Source organism: Schistocerca cancellata, chromosome 5 (assembly GCF_023864275.1).
Source record: "Schistocerca cancellata isolate TAMUIC-IGC-003103 chromosome 5, iqSchCanc2.1, whole genome shotgun sequence".
NCBI classification, from domain to species: domain Eukaryota; kingdom Metazoa; phylum Arthropoda; class Insecta; order Orthoptera; family Acrididae; genus Schistocerca; species Schistocerca cancellata.
In genome coordinates, this window is record NC_064630.1 from 396652269 (window position 1) to 396678462 (window position 26194).

Below are 26194 nucleotides of genomic sequence, written 5' to 3' on the forward strand. Positions count from 1 at the left end.
AATAGGGGGGAGAGTGTGGCAGATATGATACGCGCGTTGGGATGGAAGTCATTAAAGCAAAGACGTTTTTCGTCGCGGCGAGATCTATTTACGAAATTTCAGTCACCAACTTTCTCTTCCGAATACGAAAATATTTTGTTGAGCCCAACCTACATAGGTAGGAATGATCATCAAAATAAGAGAAATCAGAGCTCGAACAGAAAGGTTTAGGTGTTCGTTTCCCCCGCGCGCTGTTCGGAAGTAGAATGGTAGAGAGATAGTATGATTGTGGTTCAATGAACCCTCTGCCAAGCACTTAAATGTGAATTGCAGAGCAGTCATGTAGATGTAGACAGTTTCTCGTTTTGGATACTGTTACTGCTCCTCAGTGAAAACTGAAATTAACTTCGATGCCACACTAGCCAATTGCTAGAAACACTTTTCCTGAAGACAAACTGCACAAATATACCCTAACAACTGTACATGCGCCAAACAATAGGCGATGTACATATAGTATAGTCTGAGCAGGACATTACATAACGCGTCAACATTCAGACAGGGCGCTAGCGTCAGAAAACATGAATGAAGGCTTTGCGGCGCATACTTTTCAATTTACCCAACTTCGGAGAGTGCCTTAGCGATTCAGATGCCACAAACAAAATTTGTGTCCTTTTAAGACGCGTACTGCGCAAAGGGACACATTTTACGCGTGGCATCTACATCGGCCAACACCTCCATCTCTGAACATTCGACGATTTTACTAGCGAGATCAGATATCTTACAATTTCTTAGCGGTGCACAGTAAATCTGGAAAAGAAGCTACCGTACTGAGCGTTTAATGTTTATTACGTACATAATATATGTATCTAAATTGGACTTTTTCCAGTCACAAACAGAAACTACTGAGCGGAAAGAAAATGTAACGTTGGCGCTTGCTTCTATATAGGATTTTAAGGCAGTTTCCGCTGATATATTTTCTACATCATTGTTCACTCATTGTGTTAGTAATATCAGTTGCTATGTTTGGCATTATAAGGACCGAACGAAAAATAAATGTTTATTTGAGATAATCTAGCGAACGAACAGGTCAGTGAATAACAGAACTGAAAGCAGCAATTCAACGATTATTTCGGATTACCTATTAGCCCTGTTAGCAAGTAGTGTTACATCTGTAACTTACGTACCCGAAAAACCAAAACGTCATTTTCATTAGCTCAGAAATGGGCAGAGCAACAGAGGAAAAACGTACATGAGCGTAACATCCAACAGTGGGGTTCTCAAATTCCGTCCGCTTTCTTGTAAACTTCGAATCTGTTTCTTGCATGGTGGGCGTCGGCGAATCTACGGACAATGCGGGCGAGATCGTTGCCGGACAGGGCAAGCGACTACTCTCAACAGTAGCTGCCTGCGTTGCTTACTGAGCGATCTGAGACTTGGTCGCAGCACGTGACACGAAATCACGTGTTCTTTCCGAGGGCGCTTAACCGTCCGAGTAGCTTCTCCCTCAATTACAACATCAAAATCGGAAAGGAGCGCTGATACTCTGCGACACGTGCATCGTTTCAAAGCCGCATAGTGTCTTAGAAAAAGCAGCGATACAAATGACATCTCTGGTAACGTTTCCTTGAAGCCACTTACAGACGTTGTTGAGTACTTAGTACAGCGAGTACCAGCAATGCAGACCCCACATTGCTATGCTAGCAGTATTCCAGTGCATTTGGCATGCCAACAGCGTTATGTGTCGTTATGGCGTACGTGAAATCATTGTTAAGTGTGTAGTACAGAGTGCTGCAACGAATTATCTTTAAGAGTAACTCCGTTATTCTGTTGCTTTTGTCACGCCTTAGCGTAAATGAAATGGCTGACAAATGGGGAACATGAACTCCGACGTTAGCAAAACACATTTTTCTCAAAACGTAAGAAATGGATTTGTGGAGTCGTTAAGCAATGTGCCACCGAGATTTGCATAATAATGTGTCGCGGTTTATCAAATAATAGAAATGAAATGCGTAAGTAATAAGAATTTAAAATTTGTATCAGGTTGTGACTAACCCAGTTTTTCTGCTTTTCATGGCAGACACTTGATCATTACGCTGTAGGAGCACCAGCAAATCGGTCAATTTCATTCGAAGTGAGGCCATGGCACGGTAGTAGCTCTCTGCTGTTCTGTCACGTCTTCATGTGGAGCCATCTTACTGTACTACAGAGCCCCAAAATCTACCAGTGCGTTATTTTAAAAGGGGGGCGGGGAGCGCTAATGTTTTGCCTGCCGTCTTATATATGGCTTGAATCAAAATAACGAAGTGATTGATAGCAGTCTGTTACAGGACACTTACCAAAGCAATAATCAATTAGAGAATGAGCATCACGTGTGTGCTATGTTCACAGTTATCATATCGTTCTGTTTCCCGAAGTGCCAGTGACCACAGTCACTTGCAGTCGACGACCGCAGCCAGTAGCGCTACAGTAGTGATTAATTTTTACTGTTTGCTTTGTTTCTCTGTCCGGTGTGTTCTTCAGATTCCGAGAGCATTACCAGTTTTGACTCACGGCTACGTGCACACGTACTTTCTATGCGAAAACCATTTATAAACCGAGGATTACCTATTGGGAATCTGGCGATACAGGAAACTAAATAAATCGACAACAGAACAGATTAGCGTGGAAGAAGGAAACACGATTGTAGTGAAAAGTTTGCGGGAGTAGACGGGACATATAGGTATGTAAATGGATGGGAAGGTGGATACCCAGAGATGAGGAAAACCGGCGACGTAAAGGTCGCTGTATAGAATATGTCACAAAAACGTGATGCAGTGATCTGAATTTTATTTACATACATAATCTCCTTCCCCGTCTTTCTGTCCGTTTCGTCATTCAGATTTAGAGAGAAAGAGAGAGAATCTGAAATTGCTTTATTTCCGAGTTATGGCGCATAATGTCATATGCGATAGGCATTATATCATGGGTGTTGAGAACATCCTGGAAATGGTAGATGATCCGACCATAAGTATCCGCCGTGTAAATAGTGCCACTGCAGAGGTTCCTCAATCAACTGTATGGCGCCTACTTGGGAGACAACAAGTCAACCCTGCAGGCGATACAGGAGTTGACACTTGTCGACTGACCTAGACGTCAGTATTTCTGTCAGTGGTTACTCTAGCACCATGCTGCTGATCCACTGTTCAGTCGTCTGGTACTGTCTACGGATGAGGGCCTCTTTACCTGTGCAGGTATAGTGAACGCTCGTTACATGCACATGAACATCCTTGTGTAACTACAGTAAGAGGATATGAACATCGTTTTGCGGTGAGCATTTGGTGTCGTATAGTGGACAATCAGTTACTCGGACCGCATGTTATTCCAAAGCGCCTGACTGGAAGAGTGTGTCGACAGTTTCTTCATGATATGCCATTCGCTACACAAATCCACTTACGGTTTATGCACCACGGCGCCCCTTCACATTTCATTCGGGAGGCAAGATAGTATCTCAATGTTGCTTATCCCGATTTGTAGATACATCATGCAGGACCAATTGCTTGGTCCACCATATCTCCGCATCTTAATGCCCTGGACTTCTTTCCTCCTTTGGGGCCATCTCAACGAGTTCGCGTATGGAGTTGCAACTGAGGATGTAGTACAACTACAACAGAGAAATGAAAATGGCTGTGCAACTGTGCAGAACGAGATGAATGGGGCCTGCAATATTTCGAAAACGATGAGACGTCGAGCACGGCACTGTCTTCATCCACACGGACATCATTCCGAGCAAGTTATAGGGAAATGTACAGTACGTAGTGATAGTGAATTTCAGTCTCCTTCGTGTCGTTGCTTTTTGAGAATAATTAAGTTTATGTTGCATATCTCGGGAACAAAGCAATTTCAGACAAAACTTTATTTAATATATTAGTCATACTTTGATGCATACATTACACTACTCAAGCGTGTACAGTTAATTTTGAATCACCTTGTATATTAAAAATATAAATCCTATTTCTCTTCCGATATTCAGAGAATTGTGTGAAATTTTTAAGTAAATCTGTCAGGAACTTTTCGAGATTTTTGGTTGCAACATTTCCCCTGTATGTTTTAAATATTTCTTCATATATTACATATATATTACAAAATTTGGTATATAAAAACACAGCGTTCCGTCAAAATTTCGAAGCAACTGGTGAAGCACTTTCGAAGATTAAAGATTTGAACAAACGAAAATATGTACAGCGCTTCAGTATATGCTTCATTCGCAGTGTTGCCATGCCACATGTAAACACGGTAGTAGCTTCCTGCCATTCTGTCACGTCTCCAAGTGGAGCCATCTTACTGGTCTACAGATCCCCAAAGTCTACCAGTGTTTTATTTTCGTATTCGAATGCCAGGTTGTGTCAAAATTTCAAAGCAATCGGTGAAGAAAGTTCGGAGGTACTCGATTTTGAACAAACGAACATTTACATTTTTATTTATATAGACTGGAGTAGCCAATTACCAGCGAGAAGAACCACCAGTTTCTTCGACCATTTTATTATAGTTGTGCTCGCAACACTCATTTTCTTGCCTATTTCACCCCGGAGTGAGCAGAGCGCTCGCAGTCAGATGCCCGGCGGCAAAGTGAGAGTGTCAGGGCGTGAGAGCGCGTGCCAGTGCGACGCAATCCGACGCCGGCGGCGCGGCGCAGCGCGGGGCGTGGTGGGGTGGGGGCCGCGCGGCGTCCCACGCGCCGCTCGCCGCTGAATGAGCTGGTCGCGGCCGCCATGAATGGAGCCGTCCGTCCCGTCCAGCAAGGCCAGCCAGAGTGCCAGCGCCGGCCTTGGCTGCCGCCCAGGAGAACGGCCGCAGCTCCACACCCCCTCCCTGCTGGACCATCTCCTCACGCTTCTCATTATCAGCCACCCGTGATCCACTAGTAGGAAAAAAAAACACCCTTTGGGCTTCTACTTCGACCTTTATTTCTACTTGATTGTTGGGGCTTTAGGGCGCAAAACAGCTCAGGTCATAAGCGTAATCGTGACTGAAAATGGCCGTTCTCTAGGGAATGCGATCCGGGGTTCTTGAAATTACTTGACACATAAGAGCCCAGACAGCATAAGTGAGTAGGTAAAACTACAATCAATAATGACAGTGATCCTGAAACGCTACTTAAAAAGCAACAAACGTAGTGGAAACGTAGAACGAACAATTATAACAAAATTCCTTTTTTAAAACGGTTTCTGTATGGGACAGTCAATTAAAAATGAGACAGATGGGAAAATAGTTATTTCAAAAGCAGTCGCCATAAGTTTAATACATTTTACCTACTAAGACAATATGGCCAATGCCTTCATGGAAAAACGCTTGCGGTTGCCTATGGTTCAAATGGCTCTGAGCACTATGGGACTTAACTTCTGAGGTCATGAGTCCCCTAGAACTTAGAAATACTTTAACCTAACTAACCTAAGGACATCACACACATCCCTGCCCGAGGCAGGATTCGAACCTGCGACCGTAGCGCTCACGCGGTTCCAGACTGAAGCGCCTAGAACCGCACGGCCACACAGGCCGGCGTTGCCTATGGAACTATTATTGTACGAAGGTGTGCACCTCCCTCGTGCGAAGCAAATCGGCGTCCACGAATATCTTTCTGTAGTTCCGCAGAAATATGGAAATCGCACGGGGAGAGATAGTGAATGTGTGACGGCTCCCATGTCAAACTTCTGAAAGTTCCACATGACATAATAACAGAGTGCCCCCATTGGCCTGCCTCTGTGGCGCAGTACAGGTTTCAAGCTGGCGTTTGCCTGGGCGTCGACGCGACCTATCAGGACACGACCATCAACCTGGTGTAACAAGATACATCGGTTATCCGACCAGGCGTCACGTCTCCTTGGACCTGTGGTCCAAACTAGGTGGTCCCGTGCCCACTCCAATCATAACTGATGTTTTCGTATGAAGGTAGGAACACGTCCTGTGGACAGTTTGGTCATTAGGGACTGAGCACAAGCTCGGATTACGAAAGGATGGTGAAGAAAATCGTTCATGCCCTTTTTAAGGGAACCATCCGGACATTTGCTTAGAGCGATTTACGGAAATCATCGAAAACGTACTACTGCATGGGCGGATGAGAGATCTGAACCGTGTGCATTGGCGGAGCTGTCATTTGTACTCAGGTGATTCATGTGAAAAAGTTTTTGACGAGAGGATTTAACAGAGTTTGAACGTGGAATAGTAGCTGGAGCTAGATGCATGGGGCATTCCATTTCAGAAATCGTTAGGGGACTCACCTCTCACCACGGCCTTTACTTAACCAAGAACATAGGAGTTTGCGTTGAGTTGTCATCGCTAACAGACACGCAAAGCTGCGTAAAATAACCGCAGAAATCAATGTAGAACGTACGACGAAAGCACCGTCATAACAGTGAGGCGAAATGTGTCGTTAATGGTCTAGAGCACCAGATGACCGACGCGAGTGCCTTTGCCAACAGTACGTCATCGCCTGTAACGCGTCTCCTGGGCTTTTGACCATATCGGTTGGCTCTAGACGACTGGAAAACCGTGGCCTGGTCAGATGAGTCCCAATTTCCCACTGGTAAGAGCTGATGGTAAGATTCGAGTGCTGTAAATATCCCACGAAGTCATGGACCCAAGTTCTCAACAAGTCACTTGGCAAGCTGGTGGCGGTTCCTTAATGGTGTGAGGGTTGTGTTTACATGGAATGGATTGGGTTCTCTGGTCCAACCGAACCGATCATTGACAGGGAATGGTTATGTTCGGCTACTTGGGACCATTTACTCTCATTCATGGGTTTCATCCCCCCCACCCCCTCCCAAAAAAAGCAATTTCGTGTCACCGGGTTCGTTTGAAAAACATTCTGGGCAATTCGAGCGAATGAAGGTCCAGATCGCCAGACATGAATCCAACCTAACACGGACATAACAGAGATCGTTTCGTGCACAAAATCCTGCACGTGCAACACTTAGTATTATGGAGGGCTACAGAGGCAGGATGGCTCAATATATCTGTACGGTATTTCCAATGAATCGTTAAATCCATGACACGTCGACTTGTCACCTCCGTGTATATCTAGTTCGTGTGAAATGAGTGACGTAGACCAAACGGACGTAATGCAAACCCTCGTTCTTGGATATGTGCGATATGGTAAGCAAACACTGTGCGCTAACTGGTTTAACTGATAACGCTTTTCTACCCATCATTTAACTCTTGGATTTTCCGCTTATCGAACTGGCTGTTACACTGATCTTCCGTGTCCAAGAGAATGTGCTTACATTTCAAAAAAGCAAAAACCAACGAAGACCCTCTGTACTTACATTTTTACAGTGGAAGGTAAAAGTCTCAGACTGAGTCACTTCTTTGTGTTGTAGCAATGTGTACGAAAATACAAGTGGCGTGTCTACAATGTGTTCTACTATCGTCTGGCGAATTTTACAATTTTTTTCATGTCTTCTAAGGGAGATGTTACAAAATCCTGTATCGAATCGTTCAAGTTTGATTTGTTGATTGGTGACTAGGATAACCTCCTGGGAAAGATTCTAGTTTATACCGATTTACAGTCTTGATATGGGAAATCATCGTCCACATACACGAAAAAGTGTTTAAAATCACCTCGAAGAAAAATATTGACTACATGATTCTGAAACACAGTTGTTATACGTATTTGTTGGTACGAAAAACAGTGTTATGCACTGATTAACGATGGTCGAAATAAAAATACCTCACGCAAGGTGGAGCTAGAGACAGCACTGTTTGTATCATGTAGCACTACTTTTACCTATTATTTTATTACAGGTGAACGGTTTCTAGCACGAACTGTAAAGTATTGGATTAGTGCATAAGTTAGGAGAGTTTTTCCATGAGTTTAACATACACAACAGAGGCACACGACAGAGTTTTTAGTCGTCAATAACACATTCTCCTCCACTATTTACAACAGTCTGCCAACACTGGGGTAACTTTTCGATTTCGCGACTGTAAAAGCAAGTGATTCTGAGGAGAACTAGTCTTTGAGCCATGTTCAGTCTCGCATTTGCATTCGGGAAGGACGTTCCTCGACGATTGTTAGATAGAGAGAGGAATAGGGGAAAATCTGAGGGCGCAAGATCAGGTGAATAAGGCGGGTACGGAATGGGTTCCCAACCGAACTCCTGTGTAGTGTCTTGTCTGTCTAGCAGAATGCAAGCGAACGTTATCACGGAGTAGTATCGCTTTACGCAGTTTTCCTGGTCGTTGTTCTTGGACTGCGTCTGCAAGAAGTCTCAGATGTTGACAATAAATGTCATGAGCAAAGGTAAAGCCTCCGGAAGCAAGTCTTAGTATATCGGACTATCGCTATTCCACCAAATGCCTCTATTGTGGCTGCACTCATGTCTGTACAGAGTTGCTGCTTTGTTTGGGCTCTATCCTTTCTTTCTTTTCGTTGCATTAGCGTAAATACACTATTTCCCGTCACCAGCAACGACACAGGATAGGAACGGTCGCTTTTATTCATGAGCCAATCGATGACGAGCAAGGAGAGATACACATATGGCCCACCCGCTGATTTTTGTGGTTATGGCTTAGAGCAGGCGATATCCGTATAACAGATTTTGAAACCTCCCCGCTGCATGCGAATGTTGCAACAGTGAACCACAAATACAAAATGACAATCGATAAATAAACTCATAGAAACCGGAATACCACCAAGCAACCAAAAACGCTACGAACTTATGCAGCAACCTTGTAATTAAATTGGAAGAGACCAGCCAAACTTTGTAGAAGTGTAATAAGCCTATCATTGTACAAAAACTCTTTTTTAATTTGCAAGCTTAAATATGGCTGGCTCTGAGCACTATGGGACTTAACATCTATGGTCATCAGTCCCCTAGAACTTAGAACTACTTAAACGTAACTAACCTAAGGACATCACACAACACCCAGTCATCACGCGGCAGAGAAAATCCCTGACTCCGCCGGGAATCGAACCCGGGAACCCGGGCGCGGGAAGCGAGAACGCTACCGCACGACCACGAGCTGCGGACTAGCTTAAATTTGACCCACGCAAATTTTGGTGATGATTGCGACATTTAACTCACACTATTGTCACTAATGCAGGAGATCTTCATTGAATATTTCGTTAACAGTGATACAATGAGTGTTTGAGAGTACGGTTTGATAATGATAGCAACGTAGACATTACTTTGACAATGGGATCATGTCTTCCCAAAACTTGTGTTTTTACGTTACATAAATGAGACAGTTGGACACGTGAAGCATTATCGCCTCCGTACTGTGGAGGCCAAAAGCACTGCAGAGGACAAACTGTGCCAAAATATTAGCTCTACTGTAGATGACATGTGACTATGTGACCAACAATACGTGCTAGTACGGAAATAAAGGAAATAATGACGACGGTGTAACTTCAGCAAAACATGTGTGAAAACTGAAGAAACCTGTTTCGTGGAGGCAGAATCCTTTTCCGAAACATACTTACTCCAGCACTTTTAACTGCGCGTGCATGACCTCATAGGCCGAGCGACCGCCCGCCGAGACTAGAAAATTGCGTTTAAGCGCCGATGTGTCAGAGTTGCGGCAGCTATTGGCACGGTGACAGGGGCGGGCAATTGAGGCTGGCCGGCGGCGATGAATTAGGCGCGTCTCCCACGCCGGCCGCCCACGCCCACGCCGCCGGCGGGAGATGCCCCGCTGCAGCTGGGCCGGTCGGCGCTGCAGAGCTGGCAACAACGGCCGCTGGCCTATGAGCTGCGTCTCGAGCGGCCGGCACCGCGAGTCGATTTGCCGCGCGCACTGGCCAGCGCGAGTGACCGGCGAGCGGCGACCGTTTCGGCTGGCTGGTCGCCACCGCCGCAAACTCGTGCCGCACGGCCACCGGCCGGGCCTGTTTTGCACCCGCCCAAAGGCGCCGGCCGACTCGGCGCGAAAAACGCCGCTGCTGCCCCGTATCCGCCTCTGCGGCAAGCTTCTCCTCTACATCTGTTGTGTTCTTGACGCAGCCCTCCACGCTACTACATCCCGTGGGAGCCATTACATCGAACAACAACTGCTACAACCAACGTCCATTTGAACTTGCTGACAACTCACACCTTGGTCTCCCTCCACAATTTTCAGTCCCCTCATTTTCCTTATTAACAAACTGACGATTACTACATGCCTCACGATGTGTTCTATCAACCGCTCCCTTCTTTTAGTCAAGACGTGCCATAAAACTCTCTTCTTCCCAATTCGATTTAGTACCTTTTCATTAATTATTCAATCCAACAATCTAAGATTCAGCTTTCTTCTGTAGCTCCAATTTTCTTCTCACATCAATAAGTTGCGTGGCAGAGTGTACTTCCTACCATTGTATTAAGTCTTGACTGAATTTTTTCATGTTGAGAAATTAGGCGCGATCTGTTTTACTTGGTAAAAAGCTTCCAGTAACCAAGATCGCGTAAATTCGTGTTTATTTTTGACAACCGTGTTCGACAGATATAGCTGTCATCACCTGTTCTTCAAAAAGATTTTGTTACTAAACGTGTTCATTGTGAGTTAGAGCCTCCCGCAATGTTGTCATTATGGTGTATAAAATATAGCATTTCATACACTGGTTTGTCAGAAGAAAAAAAACCTTTTCAGTTAAAAAGCACCTTGTGCACATGGCTATGTCCGTATGTGTTCGCTCACAGATGACTTAATTCGCTACATATACGGTCATGGCCATGTACACGAGATGCTTTTTAACTGTAAATGTTTTATTTCTGACAAACCTGAGCATGAAGTGCTATGGTTTAGCCACCATAATGACAATGACATGAGGCTCTAACAATGAACATGTTTAGTAACAACATTTTCTTGAAGACCAGAAGATGACATTCGTATCTGCCAAACACGGTTGTCAAAAATAAAGACGATTTTATGCAGCTACAGACAGTTTTTTATTACGTTTTCTTCCCGCTCCACACGCGTGTAATCCTAAACATAAAGAAAACTTTGTTGTCCTTGCACGTGATATATAGGTTGAAGATGGTTCTCGCTTGTGCTTATCAAGTACAGTGTACGGTTCTGACATTTAAAAAAACCCATGAATCCAGTTTCACAAGATTTAATTTCATCTGCTACGTACCGCTGGTGTATGTGACCAACATGAGCTATACTTTTTACTTGTTTTACTAACGTTAACAACTGCTTTGTTCTCAGTACCTTAATCACTTGGAAATGATTTAAAAGTCGAAGCTGCTATTTAGGAAGTCATAATAAATGGTGCTGTTCATGGCGGACATGTTGCCTTTCAAAAAATTCAACGATACTGGAATCCCAAAATAGATGACATTCTATGAAAAAAACTTCGTTGCATAGCCATCTTCAGCTGCAGCTGTTAAATGTCGATTACTTTCTCCGTCTTAAGCCTACTGCAGTTTAAGAGTGTTTTACATCAGTTAAGTTTCGCTTATATTTACAAAGCATCAGGTGTAGTCCTTGGTGTTTACTATTCTTTCTACATGTTCGGAACTCGATAAGTTTTCCTCCCTTGTCATCAGAAACTGAAGAAACTTTATTATACTTTCGGCCTTCGTGATTTTTCGGCTTTTGAGAACCCGTTTTTCCTTTTTCTGCAATTGTCTTCTTTGCACTTCTCTTCCGTAAAACTTTTACTAAAGTTGGCATCATAAAAATTGTACTGTAGCTATAATTGTTTTGCATTCTGCACTATGCTTAATGCAAATCAGGTACAAGAACAATCATATTTTACCAGACAACTTTTGTGATGACGAACAAAAGTAAAGCGAATTGAAGTTCAACTGATCCGCCAATTCTTTGTTTACAATACTGAAAGCAATTCTTCTTCACCACAATTCTGAAATTAGTGTTGATAACGCTGAAATAAAATACTGTTTATTTTCAAACCAACTCTTGAAACAGGTGTTTTTATGTAACTAAAGGTGGAGTGGGGAGAAAGGAAAGGGATGAAACTGATTGTACGTGTCCTTTCTCCCCGTCCTCCACCTATAGTTACATTAAATGTATCGCAGCTACGGATTATGCGTGGTATCTGTTCTTTCGATCATGTCCGAAAGAACAGACACCACGCATTGATATAACAAATTACGTTTCACTGCAAAAACTACCGCCTGATTTAGTATAAAATTAAACTGGTTGTGGTTCTGTGGCTCAACAGTTAAGTTTCAGATAAATGCATTAGTTCGATGTTCGATCTCATGTCATTATTTCTGTGTGTTTTAACTCGTTTCGCCATTCCAATGCTTTCTGCAAGTGAAAAATGCAAAGTTAATTAATGTTTTGGATTCTACATTAACTCAATGAGCAAGTCTGTTCACAGGTCTGAGGAAGACAGGACAATGTCTGTATGACACAACACAATCGGGAAGGAGGTAGTTCTAATTTTGTTAGAAGTGCCGCACTTCGTTTCAGAACAACTGTCTAAGCAGTTAAGGCGTGCCCCCTCCTTATTTTAAAAGTAAGGTATAAATATGAGGTCCAGTTGTATGAGTTTGTAGGGGAATATACCGCAATAAAGCACAAACATGAAAAATACCTGCCTCTTCCTCGGTGGTATGGTCACCGGGGTTCCCAGCGATCGGAACAACTGATAGGGACAAGGAATATGTTGAAGTTGGATGGACGAGCAGAAGCGGGCAGCGCTTACGAGTAGCAGAAGGTCCAGGCGCAGGGTGCAGCAGGGCCCCCAGCTGTCGCACGGCTGATGGCTATTTTTGCCTTCCGATCTGCCTCGTGGGGCACGCCCGGCGCCTGCAGCCCTCTGGAGGACAGACTTCGACGTTAGTCACGGAACAGATCTGGTCAGCGACCATGCCAGAATAAGGCGAAAGATAGCCCAGCGCAGAAGAAAGTACTCTGCCGTCTCCCCAGATACTACACCTGCTCCAACACCAACGTGAACACGCGTTTGGTATGCACACAGCTCAAAGTGTCACTTCACCACGTAAAAGTTACGAGAATTTACTTCATAAACTCGTCATTCTCGTTCATTGTAGACCACTTTTGTACTCTACGTGTATTTTAAGACCGGAAGAATTCTTCGTTCATACAGTTTTTATCCTCATCTTCACGCTGAAGACAGGTTTTTTGAAGCAGCTTTCTACACCGGTTTATCCTGTGCACGTGTCTCACTATTAGAACCTACATACACTTGAACCAGTGTATTATTGTCAAACATTGGTCTCCCTCTACCCCCACCCCCCCAAACAAAAACAAACAAACACACACACACACACACACACACACACACACACTTTTCTTCCATGATCATATTGGATAAGAAAAGAAGGTTTTGAAATGTGGTGCCACAGAAGAATGCTGAAGATTAGATGGGGAGATCATGTAACTAACGAGGAGGCGCTGTATAGATCTGCGGAGACAAAAAAATCTGTGGCACAACTTGACTCAAAGAAGATATCGATTGATAGGACACATTCTGAGACATCAAGAAATCGCCAGTTTAGTATTGGAGGCAAGTGTGGAGAGTAAAGATTGGAGACCAAGAGACGAATACAGAAAGCAGACTCTGAAGGATGTAGTTTGCAATTGTTCTTCGGAGAAGCAGCAGCTTACACAGGATAGAGTAGGATGGAGAGCTGCATCAAACCAGTCTCTGGACTGATACAATAACAAAAACAACATGAAATTAACTATTCCTTGATGCTTTGTATGTCCTATCAACACATCCCTTCTCTACCTCAAGTTGTAGCATAAATTTATTTTCTCCCCGACTGAATATAGCACCGTTGCATTAGTTTTCTGAACTACTCATCTAATCATCACTATTGTTCTCTTGCACCTCATTTCAAATGCTTCTGTCTCAACTTGTCTGTAATGTTAATTGTCCACTTCTCAATCCCATATATGGCTACGCTCCAAAAATTTATTTTAGAAAATACTACGTAACACTTGTATTTGAGTTAGATATGAACACATTTGTCTTTGAAGAAAAGGCATTTGTAATTTTTATACCAAAGCTACTATTTATTTATTTATTTATTTATTTATTTATTGGATGACAAGTTTCAGGCTTTGCCCATTTTTAAAGGTCACATATTACAAAGAACGAAATATTCGACGATTTTATGCGTCGAATGTGGATAATAATAGTATCAGTCATAATATGGTGCAAATTGTAACTACTTAAATATTTTGTATTTGGGTTACATTTGGTGCGGACAGTTGTATTTATGTCATTAAACTTTAAATGTAGCTCAGCTCTGCGTTAAAACATGTCACAATTGTGGCCATACCGTACTGTGGTATGTCAAAGTAGAAGCGTAATATAATATCTGACATAATTGTGGTACCTTCATTATACAGTATGACCTGACCCATGTGACAACGATATTTCGTGTACTACTCCACGTTGGAATATACTATACGTCACGCTCGCTTATTTTTCTTAGGTGCTACGAATAAATAAATTTACGAGTAAGTATAAGTACGACTATAGTAATTTTGACTGATATTAATGCTAGAAATAAAATGGACTTTTTTTTATACAGCTGCAATGTAATTCAATGAAAAGTCTTTGCATCAACACTTGACAAATTCACTATAACACCTAAGAAAAATAAGCCAGCGTGACACAATGTTTATCCCAACGTGAAAAAATGCTCCATTATACTCGTATATGTAAGACACGTATACATTATACTCATACACTGACATACACCTTATTGTGGTAACTGCAATGTTTTAACACAGATCTGAGCTACATCTAAAGTGTAGTGACAAACAGGATCCTTCATACCAAATATATCCCAAATACAAAATGCGTAAGTAATGACCATCAGGAGCAAATTATTAGCGATATCTTTATCGTCCACATTCGAGGTATCCACTCATAGTAATTTTGTTCTCTGTAATAGGTGGCTTGTGAAAATGGGCAACTGAAATTCGTTAGCCAATAAATAAATAGCGTCTTTGGTGTAAACAATTAAAAACGTCTTTTCTCAGTATTTGAGAGCTGTAACCCACAGCGTACCGAAAACCTTTACATCTCTTTTTTTATGAAAAGCATAAGTACCTACACTAAGTCCGCAATTTTTATCCCCTCCACCTCGGCCGTCATCAGTTATTTTGCTGCCTAAATTGCACAACTCGTCGACCAATTTTAGCGTTTCATTTCCTTATCTAATTCTCCCAGCATCACCAAACTTAAATAGCTTCACTGCATTAGCCTTATCTTATGTTTTTCCAAAACACTTTCTACTCTGTTGCGTTCTTCCCGATTGTTTCAAGTCTGACATCATTACAGTGTCACCGGCGAACCTCATAAAACTTTCATTTCTGTTCCCTGAACTTCAATTTGTTTTCCAAATTCCTACTTAGTTTCTTGTACAGCTTGCTCATTGTACAAACCGAATATCATATGCTTCACTTCTGAAGATTACGAGCATCTATGCTTCTCAGGAATGAAAGATATCCGAGTCATATGTCGCTTAAAACAGGACAGGAAGTACTCTAAGCAATCTACATATCCGATTGTTGTCTAATAATCTTTTTTAAAAGTAAGATTCCGTGTACAGTGCAGTTATTCACTGTGACTATTTAAGATAGGAATGCAATGACGAGAGGTAAAGGTCATTCAAAACAGATCCAGTACGCTATTTAAAACCAACATTACATAAAACCACTGAACAACAACTATTACCGACCTGGTCTACTGTCTTGCTCAGACAAGGGCGTACAGTGGACCTGAATAGTGATTACTAATTAATTTCTTGCGAAACACTGTATCATGAAGCATCACACCATCTCGGCAACTCAAAGTCCCTTTAAGGGGAGCCGGAGGTGCCTATGCTGCCCATGTTAAAATCACTAAGTTTGAGGAACATTTATGAATAAACTACCAAATAGAAAAATTTGAATTTTTTTTACATATAGAGTGGTTTAATATTGCAGTTATGACAGAGGGATTTTGGAGTATCTTTTCTAGTTTCCTTCCAATTATTTTTTTTTATTAATGACCCAAATTTTTTTTACAAATAATTGCTTTATAATTAAACTGAAATGAAACTACTGAACATATTGCCAAATGGCTGTGTTACAATGTAAGTTTGACCACTAGGAGTGCTGTATAAAAATTTCATCTCTCTTAGCTTGAGTGGATTTTGAGAAAATGTTCCTATTATTCGAAAAATTCTAATTTACGGGAAATGGCTATCAAAGTTTCTCAATACATTCCTGCACTATAGGATGGATTATCAGGGTCTTCTTCTTCATCCTCCAAAAGCTTCCTCTTCTGTCTTTTCTGGCCTGTTGTTCCATCATACTTCATATGCCTCTCTCTTCTTTCTGCTCCTCTTATCCTTTCTGTCAATATTTCTTAGTGCTCGTACAGTGTTCATCCCAGCTGTAAATCCTAATGCCTTCAGAACTTCACACTTCGCACTGTTCCCTTGCTTGTAGGTTGCTATTGCATCATAAATGCCAAAGTGCAGTGTTTTTATGCTTACAAACACCCTTTTAGGAATCACTTTCCAAATCAAATTGTTTACGCTCTCATTAGGATTCTGCGTCTTTCCGTGTAGACGTTTGTGTAACAATTCTGGCTGTGCTAAGTTATGAAAAATTGGTTTTATTGCATTTATCACAGCTGCTGACAAACCATGTTTATGATCATAGTCCTTTTTTGCATTATATTTGCACCGGGAATCTTTTGGGCACAGGCTGTGTTGAGAGTATTCATTGGAAGAGGCAGTATGAAGGAACAATGCCCACACTGCTTTTCGCATGTCACTAACATTACTAGTATTTTGCCTTATAGCATACCCATCGTACCTCTGTAGACGTTCAATCACCTCATCAGTAAGCCTGCCTCTCCCTCCTATTGTCTTTCCATCACTGAGCTTACTTGAACCCGAAGTTTGTTTGAGCCTTCGAAGCCGTGCACCAATACGCTTTTGCACATGCCCAATGCATTCCAACTTTTCAACTACAAATTCATTTCCATATGGTTTCAGTTCCTCTATAGTCTTGAAACCTTTGGAGTCGCCATCCACAAGGTAGTATTTGTACCTAACGTTGTATCTGGGAACTAAACGTTCAAAAATTTGTTTCACTCCATCCACTTCCATTGCTCCACTTGATCCACTAAAATTTGCCTCACAAGTTCCACTGTGCTCTCCTTTGATTTTATTTTTGCACCTACAATGTTTTGATAATACTGCAACATCTATCACTTTTGCACTATCACCACAAGTAGCAGTTACAACCCCATTCAGGGATTTATGATCCCTCTTTTGCCAGGAACCATCTAATGCCACTACCAAATCCCTCTTAGCGCTTCATTTGTCACAGAAAACAATGTAGCCAACCCTTGCACACTCGCTGTATGCGTAACAGGCCGAGAAAATCCCAAGCAGTTCGCCAGGAAGTCACGAGAGGGTGTTAGATGCATTCAGCGGCCGCCCATTTCCTCTGCAGGCCTCCACTTCTAGGGCGAGTACAACAATAATTCAAAGTTTACATTAAAGAGGAATGTTCCAATTAATTTTCGGTGGCAAAAAAATCGTAATTTTTTGAATCTGACCACCTCCGGCTCCCCTTAATCTGTCTACCTCCGCATGGTTTTCAAAGGAAATGCACTGAAGCGCAAATGAAATTGCTACAAGCATACGTATTCAAATACAGTGACATCGAAACAGGCAGAATACGGCGCTGCGTTCGGCAGCACCTATGTAAAACAAGTGTCTGGCGAAGCTGTTAGATTGGTTATTGCTGTTACAACAAAAGGTTATCAAGATTTAAGTGAGTTTGAACGTGGTGTTATAGTCGGCGCACGAGCGATTGTACACATCTCCGAGATAGCGATGAAGTGGGAATTTTCCCGTACGACCATTTCACGAGTGTAACGTGAATAGTAGGAATCTGGTAAAACATCAAATCTCCGATATCGCTACGGCCGGAAAAAGATCCTGCAAGAACGGGACCAGCGACGACTGAAGAGAATCGTTCAACGTGACAGAAGTTCAACCCTTCCGCAAATTGCTGCAGATTTCAATGCTGGGCCATCACCAAGTGTCAGCTTGCGAACCATTTAACAGAACATAATCGGTATGGGCTTTCGGAGCCGAAGGTCCAGTCATGTACCCTTGATGACTGCACGACACAAAGCTTTACGCATCGCCTGGGCCCGTCAACAACGACGTCGATGACTGGAAACATGTTGCCCGGTCGGACGAATCTCGTTTCAAATTGTATCGAGCGGATGGACGCGTGCGGGTATGGAGACAACCTCATGAATCCATGGACCCTGCATGTCAGCAGGGGACGATTCAAGCTGTTGGAGGCTCTGTAATGGTGTGGGGCATGTGCAATCGGAGTGATATGGGACCCCTGATACGTCTAGATACGACCCTGACAGGTGACACGTACGTAAGCATGCTGTCTGATGACCTGCATCAAGTCATGTCCATTGTACATTCCGACGGACTCTGGCAATTCCAGTAGGACAATGCGACACCACCCGCGTTCAGAACTGCTGTAGAGCGGCTCCTGGAACGCTCTTTTGAGTATAAACACTTCCGCTGGCCACCAGACTCCCCAGACATTGACATTATTGAGCATATCTGAGGTGCTTTGCAACGTGCTGTTCAGAAGAGATCTCCACCGCCTCATACCCTTATGGATTTATGGACAGCCCTGCAGGATTCATGGTGTCAGTTCCCTCCACCACTACTTCAGACATTAGTCGAGTCCATGCCACGTCGTGTTGCGGCACTTTTGCGTGCTCAAGGGGCCCAACACGATATTAGACAGATGCACCAGTTTCTTTGGCTCTTCAGTGTAAAACAAAAATTCGGTACACGTCGAACGGCGGTTACCGCCAGTTGCTACAAGGACCAAACAAACGCGACAACTTCAAATGGCTCTGAGCACTATGGGACTTAACATTTGAGTTCATCAGTCCCCTAGACTTAGAACTACTTAAAGGTAACTAACCTAAGGACATCACACACATCCATGCTCGACGGATTCGAACCTGCGACCGCAGTAGCAACGCGGCTCCGGGCTGAAGCGCCTAGAACCGCTCGGTCATAGGTGCCGGCCAGAAGCGACAACTCTTGATAATACTTTATGTACATGTAGCGAACAGGCTGTGAATTCCCGAACTATGAGCCGCACATTACAAAATTTCTCTTTCCCGAAACAGATAGCTATATAGTCACGACCGCGTATTAATATTTGCCGTGTTATAATCTGCAGTGAGTACTGATGTAGAATACCGCACTATATAACCCGAAAAATTTATTTTCGAGAAAAAAATTACAAAATTAGAAAGAATAATGGAGCTTCGAAAACAAGCTGATGAACGTGAAAGCATCAGTTTTAAATAAACTAATATCTGAAAGTCGAAATGAGAACATTTCATCATAGGATCTGTAAGTATCTGTGTTGACAGTAAGGGTAGAAGTATTTATTGTTTCAGCGATATTTTGCCCAGTGAAATTCTACAACCACCGATCTTTTCTTAAGATATACCCGGGAAATAACGTTTCACTCGCTGTTACATTTTTGTCTCTTCCACGGGGATGGAGTCATCGGAAAATACGCATCAAGATACATCGCGAAGTCCCGACGGAGGGCGTTCCAAGGTTGTCCTGAACAAATATCTATCTGAAGTGATAACACCTTATCTCGACAGCCCAACATGTGCTGCATTAACGCAAGAATCAACAGATACGGTCCTTTGATTACAATTTATCGACAGAAATTTTCCACCTTAAATATGGTAATCTGTACGTGCGATGTTACCACAGGGTCCGTTAATAGCTACGTCTTTATTTTGTCTACAGTATGAAATGCAGTCCTGTACATAATCCCCAATCAATAGACGTGTCGTAAAGTTATCTGTTTTGTATTGAGCACTATTATCTGGACTTTTGTACAACTTCTGCGAAAGGACAAAGAAAATACCTAGGAAGAGGAATATAAGAACGACAAAAAAAATTTTTTTGGTCGTATTTGTTTGGAGTGTAGTTTTATATGGAAGTGAATCGTGGGCGATAAACAATTAAAAAAAGAAATGGATTGAAGCTTTTGAAATATGGCATTACTGAAGAATGGTGACTATTATATCGGTAGTACGAATAACAATTGCAGAGGTTCTGATTAACTGTTATCGAAATTGCTTTGTGGTACATCTTGACTAAAAGTCGGGATAGGTTGAATGGATTCACTCTGAGACGGCAAGGAATAGTTAATTTGGTGGTGGAGAGAGAGGTGAGGATAAAAACTGTAGAGGGAGATCGAAGAATGAGTACATTATGCAGCTTAAAATGGACTGTGGTAGTTATGTAGATATGGAAAATTTTGCAGAAGATAGTTAAGCGTGGTAAGCTACAGCCATGCAGTCTTTGAGTTGATGACTACACCAGCAGCACTCACAAACTAAGTGTTATTGATATAGGTCAATGTTGGGATGCAGGTGTCTTTGTATATAGCTGACTTATCCCATCCAGTACTACACACTTGCTGAGAGATTAATGTCTACCTGACAATTTTAGTTTATACTAAAAACAGGGTTTTGGTTTACCTAAGAACGTTTCTCCGAGATAATCTGTGTTTTTCGGAGTGTGTTGGCCAGCTGACCTTCAGCAATTATGTTACTGTCTCTAGCTAGTCAAACCTGCCTATTATCATTTACGCTGTTGTTCTTGGTATACATTCTGTATTCCCAACTAGATCGACCTGCAGTGGATACCCCAAGATAGAGGCTTATCGCAATACTGATTTTTCGATAGTTTAAAAATGTATGTTTTTCGTAGTTCCCGGTATCCAACCAATGATGAAGTGCTCCCTAATTCAGTAAGCTCTGAAAAAAAGGTCTCACGCGAAAAAAAAAGAATGAAAACAAAAATGAAGAATATAAAGTTAGCACCCAAACTCACTATTAACATCTAGACTAAGAATTTTTGTATCAATGAAAAATTTAGTCATGACCAGATAACGATCCGCCCTGAAGCCTTATTCGCAGCGGAAAGTCTGAACCTCTTAAGAATAGGATTACTTAAAATGGTACAACTTGCGAACGAAGGGGTCCTAGTGGCATAATGGGACCTCGAAGAACTGTCATTACAGAAGACAAGTGATAGAAGTACCGTGTACCGATACGGAGACAGAGACACACAGGCACCGTCTGGGGAGAAACAAAGCACAATATTATTGGGACATATCCTTGGAATGGACGTGGGGAGATTGACACATCAGATAATGCGTTTTTGTGAACAAGAGAAAGAAAGTACGCTGAACCCAAGAAGTACAAAGGAATCTGGAAGAAGGAGAATACGGGAAACAAATTTATAACATGGTGACTTCCAAACAGCAATTTAAAAAAAAAATGATTGTCGTAGGTGTGCAGTACACGATGTATAAATGAACCAATGGACTAGGAAGCTCTATGGGGCTCTTTCCAGACGATGCTGTTGTCTACAGGAAGGCTGCAACGCTAGAACACTGTAGCGAAACGCTGTGGAGGTTCGATGATTGGTGCAGGAACAGGCACATGATCCTGAACGTAGATCAATATAACATATTAAATGTGTTAAATAGGCTACAATACCCATTACGGTTCGGCTGTTGCTGAAAAAGCGCTGGAGACATTAACACCCTTAAATACCTAGAACTAACAGTCCGGAGCCAATTGAATTGGAATGACCACATAAAACAAACTGTAGGAAAAGCAGATGGCAGGCAGAAATTCGTTGGTAGAGGCTTAGCGAAATTCAGTTCATCCGCGCGCGAGAGCTCAACGAACTCCAAAGGCGGTCACTACAAGGTTATGCTGAAATTCTGAGAGCGTACGTTCATGGAAGAAATATATTCCTTACATTGCTAGAATGGAGGCGATCTGTGGTATAATGAACTCCGGAAAAGCTCCACACAGCCAAGATCGCTAGCAAAGTATTTACTCAGGTAACCGGCTTCACTGAGACTATGTTACTATCTTGGGATCTTCAACTTTACAATTCACGCAATATCCGCAATCTGCGCTTTGTGTCAAGTCATAATTAAAATAGCTGTATATACAAAACAAGATTAACGCGCTGACTGCCGGTGTTCATGTCCATACCACAGCTAATACAAACTACCTCGGTAGTTAGTCTGTTTTCTATGTAAATACTTTACTAGCGATTATGGGTGTTTGGAGTTTTTCCCGAGTTCGTTCACAGCTTCATTTCTATGGTCTTTATCCTTGTCCAATATTCTTCCATTCTCATACTTTGCTACCTTCTTCGCTCTTCTATTCATGTTGTTCGTCTACATCTATACTCCGCAAGCCACCTTATAATGTGTGGCGGAGGGTACCTTTACTGCCACTATCATTCTCCCCTTCTTTTTTTCTATTCGTTCGCGATGATGAGTCGGGAGAACAACAATCTATAAACTACCATATGGGCTCCAATTTCTCTGATTTTTTTTCGCGAGACGTATGTTGCCCAAATGTTTCGCGAAATGATCACAGCGAAAAAAATCAGAGAAACTGGAGCCCATACGGTAGTTTATAGACTATCGTTCTTCCGTCGCACCATCGCGAACGAATAGAAATCAGAAGGGAAAAATGTCACTAGAGGTACCCTCCGTCACACACCGTAATGTGGCTTGGGGAGTATAGATGTAGACGTATAAAGTGGACAGAAGAGCGAAGAAGGTTGCAAAAGAATGAGTACTGGAAAAGGATAATGCAAAAGAATGAGTATTGTAAAAGGATAAAGACCAGAATGAATTAAGTTGATCCGAATTATCGTGGTCTTCAGATGGACGAGAAGAAGAAAAAAGGTCCTTGAAACGTACTATGGTAAATTTTGTGCTCCTGTGGTAATAGATATGGACTTAACGGTTCAATGCGATTCATGACTTCATTTACATGAACGACCTCTCAAAACTGTGTGTGTGTGGTGTGTGTGTGTGTGTGTGTGTGTGTGTGTGTGTGTGTGTGTGTGTCCATCCATTCGTGCTTGAGGCAAGGTTCCGGGCGACTCGTTTATAAGACTGAGATGGAGTAAATTCGGCGGCAGTGCTGGGCGGTCCACAAGAAGTGTTTACAACAGGCGCATCTGGTGGCCGCGTGCGCCCATTGAAGCGAGCAGCGGGGCTGGCTGCTGGGGTCACAGGTTCCAACGCGGATGCGCATGCGCGGGTGCGGGCGGAGCGGACGCCCGCCTCTGTGCACTCAGCTGCCCAAACTGCACTAACAACGCAAGGTTATTTTTCTTCTCTCTATCCGCACTATTGCGGTTTGTTATTACAGTGCCCCATTACGTACAACTTTGGATGAGAATAGTTTGGTGAGAGCGGCGGAGGGACTGATCAATACTTGTTTCATTGGCAGGTAACAGAGTTGCCCATTCACATTTAGGTGGCGACATAGTTTATAGCAGAGTCATTTTTAAATCGGTCTGACAGTCTGAGAAATAGTTCTATACCACCAGCCTCTGCACGTGGTGACAATGTTCACAGTGATCCGTCCATCGAATGGAAACGTGTAGCTTGTCGACTCCTTGATGGTGGTGGTAGTAGTAGTAGTAGTTTTATTCATCCGTGGATCATTTTTAGAATGATATTGGACATGTCGTGGTGTTACAGTTTAACAAAAAGCAACCTGATAAGGTAAGAGCATGGTGGTCATCGACAGGCATGAAGTATATGCAAAACTATTAGAAAAGATATATATTAACAAATCTGCAAATAAAATTAATCGCAACGTTATATCTCAGTTTATAGTCGAGTTGTTGCATTTAGTTAGCGTAGATAGTATTTAAAAGTTATGCAATCCTTTTGTTCCTGAATATCAGCACTAGTGGCTCGAAATGTGTAGCAAATAAACTATTGTAAACAACAACACAAACATTGTGCCTGGTTGCGTTGAGCATACACAATTTTCAACTTGGTGCAGGAGGAGGAGAAGGAGGTTAGCATTTAACGTCCGGTCGAGAACGAGGTCATTAGCTACGGAGAACAAATGGCTCTAAGCACTATGGGACTTAACATCCGAGGTCATCAGTCCCCTAGGACTTAGAACTACTTAAACCTAACTAACCTAAGGACATCACACACATCCATGCCCGAGGCAGGATTCGAACCTGCGACCGTAGCAGCAGCGCGGTTCCGGACTGAATCGCCAAGAACCGCTCTGCCACAGCGGCCGGCTTACGGAAAACAAGTTCGGATTAGGGAAGGATGGGGAAGGAAATCAGCCGTGCCCTTTCAAAGGAACCATCCCGGCATTTGCCTGATGCGATTAAGGGAAGGCACAGAAAACCTGAATCAGGATAGCCGGACACGGGTTGGAACCGTCGCCCTCCCGAATACGAGTCCATGGTGCTAAACAGTGCTTGAAGAAATCGCGGGAACTCACAAGGAAATTTGAAGCTTCGTTCCATGAGTATAGTACATCACAAAGAAGAGAAAAGACTCGCTGAAGCGTAATGTTAGTATCATACACTGGTATATTTTCACAGCGTTTATGAAGGCATCTCCAAACGAAATGTGGCAAATTGATAAGGCTAAGAGAATCCAATACAACTGTCAAAAGGTCAATAATGTGATTCATTAATTGCATCTTGCAGGTGATAGATAGCGTGGTGACACTCGTTTAATCTCCCTGATGTCAAAACTCAGTTTCCTGGTGAGTTCCACAAGCCTGTATTTCTGAGTGTCAATTGTTTTGTAGGCAAAACAATTTATGAACGGCTGGAGATAAATAAGATACTTGTACTTAAGAACTTTTAGGTAAGACCGTAGACAAGGACCATAGTAGAAAACAGATTTCTGTAGTGCACAAGAACAAGCTATTGTCAGTTATGAAGGTATTTCGTGTCTAGCCCAAGGCCGGAAAGCTCATTGTGTGTGTTGAAAGGGGTGGGGGGTGGGGTAAACAGACACTATTTGTTAGTAGGGTTCACACAACTAGGTAAACCACAACAGGAGATGCTATTATGGAAGGAAGTACTGTGAGCCACAAAGGATGAATGAAGGATGGGAAACCAAGCTCATTTGCACAGGGACGAGAAACGAAATCGGTAGCGGTCTGTTTAAAGGAAACATTAGTCTTAATGTATAGGATAAACGAGGAAAATCGTGGCCCATCTAGGATTACAATTTTGCTCTTCCTGAGTCTGAGATCCAACTTACAGACGTTTCTCATTCCCATTTGTTGTAGAGCGGCATGCTGAGTTTAACCACAGCAACTTCAAAAATGTTTACATTGGTCAAAATTATTTTATTTATTAAGTAATTTGTTTAATAAGGCAAGAGCGAGGCCTTCAGACCTCCTCTTACTTCTAATCTAGCATTCTACATGTTTTACATGTAGTTTATTATGATAAGAATATCATATTTAATATAGGACCCAATGTTTACAAACTACTGTAGCGCCGAGATAAAAAAAACTGTTTACCTATAGTAAGCCACAAGAAAAAATTCTTTCCATTTCCAGATTTATTTTTTTTTTTTTTGGAAATTTCAAAAAACCGATTCCGAGGGAAATAGGACACTAGAAAATGCTTCTCCTGCTACAAATCAGTTCAGGCAAATCGCAATTTTGAACTGTGATGCCCACAAAACAACAGAAAATTCAGGACGTATCGTAGTATTGTGGGTGTAGGCGCTCTAAAGCTCCCCTTGCAGTTTCTGTGTCTTTTACAGGGCACTGAGTAGATGATATTTTGAAATCGAATCCATGTCCGGAAACGTACCGTTTCCGTGCTACAGCCGTTTGGAAACATGTTTGCCAGATAGGTATTCAACAGGGTAATTATGGTGGAGTGGGGTGGGGTGGGGGTGGGGACGGTTGGGAGAGGGTGCTTACATCGTATCAGTTGACATCATTTGACGTCTATTCTACCCCTCTGACGTCATTCGAGCCTCATTCACGTATCTGTGGGTGTTAGAGCAAAGTGGTTGAGTACGTGTTTGGAAAACACACCGACATGATCCTTCTGTACAGAGAAGCTCACGGTAATGGAAGAGCTGCTCGTCGCCTTCATCCAGATCGTTATCCACAACGTCCGACTCCATAGCATAGATTTTTCGCCACAATTACGCAATGGCTTCACCATCAGCAGGCGTGACTGGTGCTTCAAAGAGACACAGCACACCCGAATTGGAAGAGGCTGTAGTCAGCACGTTGAAGAGCCGATCAGTAAGTAAACGAGCAACTGTGCGTGCAATGGATGTTGCTCTCAGCACCGACTGGTATGTTGTGCGTGACCAACAAGCACAT

General features: G+C 42.7%; 1 protein-coding gene across 2 annotated transcripts in view; it reads right to left on the minus strand.

Moving 5' to 3' along the window:
* Positions 1-26194, minus strand: part of LOC126188941 (ETS-like protein pointed) — a 798299-nt gene that overhangs the window by 676378 nt on the left and 95727 nt on the right. The gene's annotated exons all lie outside the window — the stretch shown is intronic.